This window comes from Amblyraja radiata, chromosome 12, assembly GCF_010909765.2.
Source record: "Amblyraja radiata isolate CabotCenter1 chromosome 12, sAmbRad1.1.pri, whole genome shotgun sequence".
Taxonomy (NCBI): domain Eukaryota; kingdom Metazoa; phylum Chordata; class Chondrichthyes; order Rajiformes; family Rajidae; genus Amblyraja; species Amblyraja radiata.
The window spans coordinates 61,231,279-61,243,856 of NC_045967.1; positions in this window are offsets into that span (position 1 = coordinate 61,231,279).

The window sequence follows — 12,578 nt, forward strand, 5'->3', positions numbered from 1 at the left end:
CCCGACTATTTTTATATTCCTGGACATTTTATATCAGGGTGGAAAAAACGTCCTGACTTACCTGATGCCCCGTATACCTACGGCTGGCATAACGAGCCGCTACGATATATCTTGAATTTAGTTTGGATAAAGGACTGATCATATAGAGGTGTATAATGATCATATAGAGGTGTACAATTAACCTATAGAGGTGTATAATGATCATATAGAGGTGTGTAAAAGCATGACTGGAATAGATTGGGTAGATGCACAGAATCTTTTGCCCAGAGTATGTGAATCAAGTGCCAGAGGACATAGGTTTAAGGTGAAGGGGGAAAGATTTTATAGGTATCTGAAGGGTAAGATTTTCCACACAAAGCGTGGTGGGTGTATGGAACAAGCTGCCGGAAGATATAGTTGAGGCTGGTACTATAGCAATGTTTAAGAAACATTCAGACAGGTACATGGATAGGACAGGTTAGGATGGATATGCTAACACAGGCAAGGAGGACTAGTCAAGAAGGAAAATAATTTCAATGTGCTCACAAGTAACAAATGTGAGAATAAAAAGCACAATTGACTATTGAGTGTTTTGTGGGCAAGTTGGGCCGAATGACCCTGTTTCACACTGTATAACTGATTAAATTATGTGATGAGTAGAGCCAGGATTTTGCCATAAATTCCATGTGCCTTTTCATGCCTTTTTTGATGATTTCAGTAAGATAATGCCTTTTTAACGATCGAGTGCCTAAATCAGCCTTTTTTGCTGTTTTAACGTAACTTACAAGAACATTTACACCACCGGGGCAACACCTGGCTGTAAGTGGGTGTTCAGTAGTGATTGAAGAGAGGTGCATGGGAAAGGGTCCAGTCTTTGCAAACTGGAGTCATGCTTTAAGTAGGTGTGAAGTGGTCATTGGGGAGGAGTAGGTGAGGAAAGGTCCAGTCTTTTCAAACTCGAGTCAAGCTGTGAGTAGGTGTGAAGTGTTGGTTGGGGTTACCAGAGTTAAGCTTCTGTTTATCGAAACTGCAGTAGAACTCGTTCAGGTCGTTGGTCAGCTGACTATTGTCCAAGGAGCAAGGGGTTTTCCTCTTGTAGCTTGTGATTTCTTGCAAGACCTTCCACACTGAAGAAGAGTAATTTGCTGAGAACTTGCACCTCAACCTCTCAGAGTGCCTTTCCTTGGCAGCTCTGATTCCTCTTCTTAGCTTGTACTTGACCTGCCTGTAGAGGTCTGCATCCCCGCTCCTGTAGGGTCTACCCTTGCAAGCATCAAAAATGCCTAAAGTCAAGTCAACACCCTGTAAAAAACTGAACGATTTGGTGAGAGTGTACGGGAGTGATATATTCTCTACAAACAACTGTGTGCTGTTTTGCAATGTATGTGAGAAAACAGTGAATCATGAGAAAAAATATTTCATTTCCATCCATGTATAGACAACTAAATACAAGTTGGTGACAGAGAAACAGAAGGTAGGAAATACACAAGGTTGTCTCCTCACAACATTTATTGCTGGCTCCAATCGCATATCTGAGTTCTCGAGTGATCTGTGCAACGCATTCATTGATGCTGGAATTCCCCTGTAGAAATTGGAAAACAAATCTCTGAGTTTTTTTTAGGGAAATATACCAAGCGAGTCATCATTACGGAAAAATTATGTTGACAGCAACTTCAACATTGATGAAGTTGCATGCAAAAAAATATGGATCTCAATAGATGCGATAGCTGATGCTGTGGGGAGATTTGTTGCCAATGTGGTCATTGATACACTGGAGGCAGGTCAACCATCAAAGGAGTATTTCTTGACATCGGAAATATTGGAGAAGTCAAAGAACTGAATTATTGCTCAGTTGTTAACATCTTCACTTGCTGCTGTACTTTGTACTTAAAGTTCCTGGCGATGTAGGTGAAGACATACAACGAAAATGTGAGAGTGTGATTTTAACTAACAAAGATCTTGAAGAAATACAAAACCTAGCTAAAGTTCTCAAAGGTAGTTGTAATGCACAAGATATCGACATGAATGTAGAGTTTGTAGCTTGTTTCAGGTATGCATCAGTGACCTCAGCCGGGGTAGAAAGAAGCTTTTCACAATTGTAGCATATTCTGTCTGACAGACGGCATAGTTTAACACCAGATAATTTGAAAAAATGCTGGTAGTTATGTGCAACCAGGCAACTTTGGTCATTTAATGTAGTATACCTTTATAATTATCATTTTTAACCATATTTTGGTGGTGGAAATAAATGCCTTTTTCATGCCTTTTTTGTAATTTTATAATGCCTTTTTGCCTGCCTATTTCAGAGATTTTTAGCGCCTAAACATCCTAGTGATGAGGAATAATATGAAGAAATCTGCAAAGATCATATCGGGGCTGCCGTTGAGAAACTTCTGACAGCGTGTTGCAATGTAACTCATCCCCCCAGTAATACAGACTCAATATATTCAGCAGCGAACACACATGATGGAGGCAGAACCAGCATCACACCTGACAATCAACAACTGATTCCCTGTATGTAAATGCACCTTGTTGTGCAATAGGCAATTAAGTTGTTACAAAGAGGATAGACACAAAATGCTGGAGAAACTCAGCGGGACGGGCAGCATCTCTGGCGAGAAGGAACGGGTGATGTTCCAGGTGGAGACCCTTCTTCAGACTGAGAGTCAGGGAGAGTGAAACGAAACAAAGGTGAGTAGGGGAATGGGAGAGGGGGGTTAAAATGCTTAGCAACTGGGAGATTGCCATGGCCCAAGCGGATTGAATACACTTACAGAGTGTGTAAAGGATTATAACCATATAACCATATAACAATTACAGCACGGAAACAGGCCATCTCGACCCTTCTAGTCCGTGCCGAACACGTATTCTCCCCTAGTCCCATATACCTGCGCTCAGACCATAACCCTCCATTCCTTTCCCGTCCATATAACTATCCAATTTATTTTTAAATGATAAAAACGAACCTGCCTCCACCACCTTCACTGGAAGCTCATTCCACACAGCCACCACTCTCTGAGTAAAGAAGTCCCCCCTCATGTTACCCCTAAACTTCTGTCCCTTAATTCTCAAGTCATTTCCCCTTGTTTGAATCTTCCCTACTCTCAGTGGGAAAAGCTTATTAACGTCAACTCTGTCTATCCCTCTCATCATTTTAAAGACCTCTATCAAGTCCCCCCTTAACCTTCTGCGCTCCAAAGAATAAAGCCCTAACTTGTTCAACCTCTCTCTGTAACTTAGTTGTTGAAACCCAGGCAACATTCTAGTAAATCTCCTCTGTACTCTCTATTTTGTTGACATCCTTCCTATAATTAGGCAACCAAAATTGTGCCCCATACTCCAGAATTGGCCTCACCAATGCCTTGTACAATTTTAACATTACATCCCAACTTCTATACTCAATGCTCTGATTTATAAAGGCCAGCACACCAAAAGCTTTCTTTACCACTCTATCTACATGAGGTTCCACTTTCAGGGAACTGTGCACAGTTATTCCCAGATCCCTCTGTTCACCTGCATTCTTCAATTCCCTACCATTTACCATGTACGTCCTATTTTGATTTGTCCTGCCAAGATGTAGCACCTCACACTTATCAGCATTAAACTCCATCTGCCATCTTTCAGTCCACTCTTCCAACTGGCATAAATCTCTGTAGACTTTGAAAATCTACTTCATTATCCACAACCCCACCTATCTTAGTATCATCTGCATACTTACTAATCCAATTTACCACACCATCATCCAGATCATTGATGTACATGACAAACAACAGTGGACCCAACACAGATCCCTGTGGCACCCCACTAGTCACTGGCCTCCAACCTGACAAACAACCATCCACCATTACTCTCTGGCATCTCCCATTCAGCCACTGTTGAATCCAACTTGCTACTCCACCATTAATACCCAACCATTGAACCTTCTAACCAACCTTCCATGAGGAACCTTGTCAAAGGCCTTACTGAAGTCCATATATACAACATCCACTGCTTTACCCTCATTAATTTCCCGAGTAACCTCTTCAAAAAATTCAAGAAGATTAGTCAAACATGACCTTCCAGGCACAAATCCATGTTGACTGTTCCTAATCAGACCCTGTTTATCCAGATGCTTATATATATTATCTCTAAGTATCCTTTCCATTAATTTGCCCACCACTGACGTCAAACTAACAGGTCTATAATTGCTAGGTTTACTCTTAGACCCCTTTTTAAACAATGGAACAACATTCGCAGTACGCCAATCCTCCGGCACTATTCCCGTTTCTAATGACATTTGAAATATTTCTGTCATAGCCCCTGCTATTTCTACACTAACTTCCCTCAATGTCCTAGGGAATATCCTGTCCGGACCTGGAGACTTATCCACTTTTATATTTCTCAAAAGTGTCAGTACTTCCTCTTCTTTGAATCTCATAGTTTCCATAGCTACTCTACTTGTTTCCCTTACCTCACATAATTCAATATCCTTCTCCTTGGTGAATACCGAAGAAAAGAAATTGATCAATATCTCCCCCATCTCTTTTGGCTCTGCAGATAGCTGTCCACTCTGACTCTAATGGACCAATTTTATCCCTCGTTATCCTTTTGCTATTAATATAGCTGTAGAAACCCTTTGGGTTTACTTTCACTTTGCTTGCCAAAGCAACCTCATATCTTCTTTTAACTTTTCTAATTTCTTTCTTAAGATTCTTTTTACATTGTTTATACTCCTGAAGCACCTCATTTACTCCATGCTGCCTATAATTATTGTAGATCTCCCTCTTTTTCCGAACCAAGTGTCCAATTTCCCTTGAAAACCATGGCTCTTTCCAATTTTTACTATTTCCTTTCAACCGAACAGGGACATAAAGATTCTGTACTCTTAAAATTTCACCTTTAAATGTACTCCATTTCTCTTCCACATCTTTCCCATAAAACAAAATGTCCCAATTTACTGCTTTTAAATCCTTTCGCATCTCCTCAAAGTTAGCCTTTCTCCAATCAAAAATCTCAACCCTAGGTCCAGTTCTGACCCTCTCCATAATTATATTGAAACTAATGGTATTTTGATCACTGGTCCCGAACTGTTCCCCAACGCATACCTCTGCCACCTGACCCATCTCATTTCCTAACAGAAGGTCCAGCACCGCCCCTTCTCTAGTAGGTACTTCTATGTATTGCTGCAAAAAACTATCCTGCACACATTTTACAAACTCCAACCCATCCAGCCCATTTACAGAATGTGTTTCCCAGTCTATGTGTGGAAAATTGAAATCTCCCACAATCACTACCTTGTGCTTACTACTAATATCTGCAATCTCCTTACATATTTGCTCTTCCAATTCTCGCTCCCCATTTGGCGGTCTATAATACACCCCTATAAGTGTTGCTACCCCTTTCCCATTTCTCAGTTCCACCCAAATAGCCTCCCTAGACAAGCCCTCTAATCTATCCTGCCAAAGCACTGCTGTAATATCTTCCCTGATAAGCAATGCAACACCTCCACCTCTTGCCCCTCCAATTCTATCACACCTGAAGCAACGAAATCCTGGAATATTTAGTTTCCAATCACAGCCCTCCTGCAACCATGTTTCACTGATCGCCACAACATCATACTTCCAGGTGTCAATCCAGGCTCTAAATTCATCCACCTTTCTTACAATGCTCCTAGCATTAAAATATACACATTTAAGAAACCCACCCTCTCTTATTCTCTGTTTATTGTCTTTTTCTTCTCTCTCCCCTACATTTTGGGTCAGAGTGCTACCATTCTCTGCCTCCTGCCTCACACACTGACTGCTAGCTTTCCCAATTTGAGTCCCTCCCCCCAACCATACTAGTTTAAAGTCTCCCCAGTAGCCTTTGCAAATCTCCCCGCCAGGATATTGGTCCCCCTCGAGTTCAAGTGCAACCCGTCCTTTCTGTACAGGTCGCACCTTCCCCAAAAGAGGTCCCAATGATCCAGAAACTTGAATCCATACCCACTGCACCAGTCCCTCATCCACTCATTTATCCTCCACCTCGCTCCATTCCTACTCTCACTGTCGCGTGGCACAGGCAGTAATCCTGAGATTGTTACCTTTGCAGTCCTTCTCCTTAACTATCTACCTAACTCCCTAAATTCTTCTTTCAGGACCTCTTCTCCTTTTTTACCTATGTCGTTGGTACCTATATGTACCACAACTTCAGGCTCCTCTCCCTCCCATTTCAGGATTTCTTGGACACGTTCAGACACATCCCTGACCCTGGCACCAGGGAGGCAAACTACCATCCGGGTCTCTTGTCTGCGTCCACCGAATCGCCTATCCGACCCCCTGACTATAGAGTCCCCTATTACAATTGCCCTCCTCTACTTTTCCTTACCCTTCTGAGCAACAGGACCGGTCTTTATGCCAGAGGCCCGGCCGCTGTCGCTGCCCCCAGGTAGGCTGTCTCCCCCACCCTTACTCAAACATGAGTACTTATTTTCAAGGTGTACAGCCATCGGGGTACTCACCAGTCCCTGCCTCTGCCCGTTGCCCTTCCTAACTGTGACCCAGTTTTCTGTCTCCCGTGGTCTTGGAGTGACCACCTCCCTGTAACTCCTATCTATGACCTCCTCGCTCTCCCTGAGCAGACAGAGGTCATCGAGTTGCTGTTCCAGGTTCCTAACACGGTCCCTTAGGAGCCCCATCTCGACGCACCTGGCGCAGATGTGGACGTCTGGAGGGCACTCAGACTCCATGACCTCCCACATCTGACATCCAGAACAGTAAACTGCCCTGGGCCTCATTCTCCCCCTTATCCGAATACAATAAAGCCTTACCCGGGATACAAGCCAATCAGCTGCTTCCTCTAGTCCTGTAACGGCTGCTTCCTTTAGTCCGTTCGACCAATCAGAGGCTTCCACCAGCCCCCTTAATTTGAAGTGTGATCTGCGAATGGAACGTTGCAGATTTTGGTTCCTCCCTCTGTAACGGCTCCTGGGCCTCTGTTGAGACAGGCCCCGCGATGGGTTTTTTAACTCACCACACGGAGGTCGCTCCTCCCTCTGTAATGGCTCCCGGGCCTCTGTTGAGACAAGCCCCGCAATGGGTTTTTTAACTCACCACACGAAGGTCGCTCCTCCCTCTGTAACGGCTCCCGGGCCTCTCAATTATACAATTATCTACATTCACAGTAGGAGCCGGGAACACAAACTGAAGCCGGTGCTTGCCCTGTGCTGCTGGTTTAGACACTTAGCAGCTGATCTGATAATAACATCAAATCGTCATTTACCAAAATCATGGCTTTAGGTCTGTCTGCATTTTTTTTAATGGGCATCCCTGTATTCTAAATCGGTGACCCCTAGTTCCAGTTTCTCCCACAATGGAATCATTCTCTGCACAGTCACCTGGTCAAGATCTGTCTGAGTATATTCTCCAAAATCAGCTCCACTTTCTCACATTGATCCTGCAGTGGATGCAATGATCGGCTGTTCAACCTTTCACAGATTCATCCAGGCAAACAGCACGGAAATAGACCCTTCCGACCAACATGACCCAACTACACTAGTCAACCTGCCAGTGTTTGGCCCAAATCCCTCTCAACGTACCTGTTCAGATATATTTTAAATTCTGTCATGGTACTTGGCTCAAGTACCTCCTCTGGCAGCTCATTCCAGATACCCAGCAACATCTCTGTGTATTTGCTTAAAAAACAACCTGTTCTGTCCAATATGACCCAAGCACACGTTCCCTAAGCTCCTTCCAATTAGAGCTGCATCTAGAACGGAACAGTGAATAAGAAAGTCCCTTAGAGGGCAAATGCCACACAACCAGGCAGCATTAAAGTACTCGCCCATCGCCATTAGAGCATATCCAGCTTCCGAACAATGTATAGACTGTCACCAAATATAAATGAGTAAAACAAATAAGGTGCAACAATAAATTATCTTTCTCGTCCGGGGAAGTATAGACCAGTTCGTCTGCCATCGGTGGTGGGGAAGATGCTGGAGTCAATTAGTAAGGAAGTAATAATGCCACATTTGGATAGCAGTAAAAGATTGGTCCAAGTCAGCATGGATTTATGAAGCGGAAATCCTGCTTGACTAATCTTCTGGAATTTTTTGAATGATGTGACAAGTAAAATGGATGAAGGAGAGCCAGTGGATGGATTGCAACAGGACTTTCAGAAAGCCTTTGATAAGGTCCCATACAGGAGATTAGTTTGCAAAATTATAGCACATGGTATTGGGGGTAGAGTATTGGCATGGATAGAGAATTGGTTGGCAGACAGGAAACAAAGAGTAGGAATAAATGGGTCACTGTCAGAATGGCAGGCAGTGGCGAATGGAGTGAGGCAACGCTGGCCTCAACTATTTACAATATATATTAATAATTTAGATGATGGAATTAAAAGTAACACTAGCATATTTGCAGATGACACAAAGCTGGGTGGGCAGTGTGAACTGTGAAGATAGCATCTTATCATACATGTTATTCAACTATTACATTCACTGTTTCTCGGGCCTTCTATCTCGGAGCTGGGCCCGTCAGGTGAAGACCTCTTGCACCTGAGAAGATCCAGGACACAGGAATGTCCCATTGTCGCTTCCCTGCACACAATGTGCATTCGTGTGATTTAAAGTCCTGTAAAACCCCACTGTTTATTACATTAACACAATGTATCAAACACACAATATAAAGGTGGTTCAGTCACAAGTGGATTGTCTTTATTTTCATTCATAAATATCTCCAACTGGCCAACCCTCCATTATTAACCAGAAACCTCTTAGTCTTGCACATACACCTCATCATATTACAAAAAATATTAAAACGCATATAAAGAGAATCTAATGGAATGAACTACGGAAGCTGTTGAAACAGATTAAGGAAGCTAGGTTTTGATTTAGCTATATTTTTATTGATGGCGTGGAGACTGAGATACAGCGAAAAGCTTTCAATGTATGTTGTTCAATCAGATCAGACAATGCTCTAAATTAATACAACCTTGTTAAACACAAGTGCAATAGGCAGATGAAAGGCGGAAGTTACAGAGTGGCGAACACTGTTCTCAGCATTGCAGCGCACCATTCCCTCAACTAAGTCCAATGTCCATAATCATAATCATAAATTATTAGCCAAGTATTAGCTCTACTGCAAATAGGAGGAATTTGGTTTGCCACACAGTCATAACAAAAAAGCAACAAGACACACAACTACATAAACATTGACATAAACATCCACCACAGCGGCTGCTCCACCTTCCCCACTGTGATGGAAGGCAACAAAGTCTTATCTTCTTTCCTCCTGCGGTCGGGACAGTCAAACCATCCGCAACCGATGATCAAGCTCCTACATCGGGGCAGTCTAAGCCCCCACATTAACCATATAACCATATAACAATTACAGCACGGAAACAGGCCATCTCGGCCCTACAAGTTCGTGCCGAACAACTTTTTTCCCTTAGTCCCACCTGCCTGTACTCATACCATAACCCTCCATTCCCTTCTCATCCATATGCCTATCCAATTTATTTTTAAATGATACCAACGAACCTGCCTCCACCACTTCCACTGCAAGCTCATTCCACACCGCTACCACTCTCTGAGTAAAGAAGTTCCCCCTCATGTTACCCCTAAACTTCGGTCCCTTAATTCTGAAGTCATGTCCTCTTGTTTGAATCTTCCCTATTCTCAAAGGGAAAAGCTTGTCCACATCAACTCTGTCTATCCCTCTCATCATTTTAAAGACCTCTATCAAGTCCCCCCTTAACCTTCTGCGCTCCAGATAATAAAACCTAACTTATTCAACCTATCTCTGTAACTTAGCTGTTGAAACACAGGCAACATTCTAGTAAATCTCCTCTGTACTCTCTCTATTTTGTTGACATCCTTCCTATAATTGGGCGACCAAAATTGTACACCATACTCCAGATTTGGTCTCACCAATGCCTTGTACAATTTTACCATTACATCCCAGCTTCTATACTCAATGCTCTGATTTATAAAGGCTAGCATACCAAAAGCTTTCTTTACCACCCTATCTATATGAAATTCCACCTTCAAGGAACTATGCACGGTTATTCCCAGATCCCTCTGTTCAACTGTATTCTTCAATTCCCTACCATTTACCATGTACGTCCTATTTTGATTTGTCCTGCCAAGGTGTAGCACCTCACATTTATCAGCATTAAACTCCATCTGCCATCTTTCAGCCCATTCTTCCAAATGGCCTAAATCACTCTGTAGACTTTGGAAATCCTCTTCATTATCCACAACACCCCCTATCTTGGTATCATCTGCTTACTTACTAATCCAATTTACCACACCTTCATCCAGATCATTGATGTACATGACAAACAACAAAGGACCCAACACAGATCCCTGAGGCACCCCACTAGTCACCTGCCTCCAACCCGACAAACAGCCATCCACCATTACCCTCTGGCTTCTCCCATTCAGCCACTGTTGAATCCATCTTGCTACTCCTGCATTTATACCCAACCATTGAACCTTCTTAACCAACCTTCCATGAGGAACCTTGTCAAAGGCCTTAATAAAGTCCATATAGACAACATCCACTGCTTTACCCTCGTCAATTTCCCTAGTAACCTCTTCAAAAAATTCAAGAAGATTAGTCAAACATGACCTTCCAGGCACAAATCCATGTTGACTGTTCCTAATCAGACCCTGTTTATCCAGATGCTTATATATATTATCTCTAAGTATCTTTTCCATTAATTTGCCCACCACTGAAGTCAAACTAACAGGTCTATAATTGCTAGGTTTACTCTTAGAACCCTTTTTAAACAATGGAACAACATGCGCAGTACGCCAATCCTCGGGGACTATTCCCGTTTCTAATGACATTTGAAATATTTCTGTCATAGCCCCGGCTATTTCTACACTAACTTCCCTCAATGTCCTAGGGAATATCCTGTCAGGACCTGGAGACTTATCCACTTTTATATTTTTCAAAAGTGTCAGTACTTCTTTTACTTTGAAACTCATTGGGGCGGTCGAAACTCCTGCGGCTGAGAGAACCCGAAATTGGTCGCTAACCAGGGGCAGCGAGTTTCACGATGTTAAAGTCCGCAGGTTGGAGCAACAAAGGCCGACCCCTGGCAAAGGGATCACCCGCTCCGAGATGTTAACGTCCACAGGCTCCACGGTTTTGGAGCTCTAGAACAAGAGGCCGCCAGCTCCACGATGTTAGGCCGCTGTGCAGATACAACATGGAATAATTTGCATCTCCGTCGTGTAAAGAGAAGAAAAAGTTTCCCCTCCCCCACCACCCCCACATACTACAAAACTAAATATAAACTAAAACATACACTTATGGGATGGAGATGAATGGACAGTACCCAAGCTTATGGGAGGACCGTTCTGAAACAAAACGTTGATGATGCTGGTTGCTATTCGCAGGCATTGTGCTCTTTAAACAGAATCAATGGTGGGGAATGTGGTCTGTTTGATGGATTGGTGATAACTACATGCCGGCAATTTCTTGCAGTCTCGGGCACAGCTGGTCCACGACAGATCCTTGGTAACATTAACACAAAGGAAGTTGAAGCTCTCAACCATTTGCAGACTCAGAGTCTTTTAAATCCAGATATTTCTGGTGAACAGACAGATGGAGTTTAAATCCTGGAAGTGTGTTGGACTTTGGGAAGTAGAACATCAAATCAAATCAAATCAAATCAACATTTATTGTCATCATGCAAAGCAACAGTTGTACAGTGCAAAATGAGAAGACGTTTCCCAGCACATGAAACTTAAAACATTTCACACATAATAACAATAAAAACAATCCAGTCCCTGATGAAACAGTATAAATAGTTAAAAGCAGGTAAAACAGCAACATTAAAATACAGTAAAACCAATCATTAAAATGTCCAGGGCAGCTGATTTGAGTGGCCAGTGCCAGAGTTATTAAAATGTCAGTGCAAAGCCGCAGAATCAGGTGACTGTGAGTACAGAGTGACTGTTTAGCAGCCTCACAGCCTGTGGCAGGAATCTGTTTAGCAGTCTTGTAGTCCGGGCTTTGATACTATGGTATCTCTTGCCTGATGGCATGGCAGGAGATCCAGGTGTGTGTGGAGGGGGTGCAGTTTGTCCTTAGCTATTCTCAGAGCTTTTTTCAGACAGCGGCTCTGGAACAGTTCTTGTACCGAGGGTCAGGAGAATGTACACAATTAATTAAAATAACCTTGACAGCATCATGTACAGATGGATATTGGGATCCAAGTCCATAACTCCCTGGCTGTGGCAACACTAGATAAAGTGAGAAATAAGGCATGGAGCATTCTTGCCTTCATTGGGCGTTGAATATAAGAGTCAGGCAGTCATGTTGCATCTTCATAAAAGGTGCATCTGTTGTATTCTATGGAGATCTGGTCACCTCATTTCAGTAAGAATGTACAAGCTTTGGAAAGGAAGAAAAGGATGTCCAGAATGAAGCACAGATTAGGGGTTAATTGCTGTGAGGAGAGGTTGGACACATTTTGGATTATTGTCTCTGGAGAGGCGAAGGCTGAGGGGAGACCTAATAGAACTCTATCTAATTATGAGAGGCATGGATAGGGTAGACTGGCTGAACATTTTCCCCCAAGGTCAGAGGTCGGAACTTAAAGGAAAAGAGGAGGGAGGGATACAT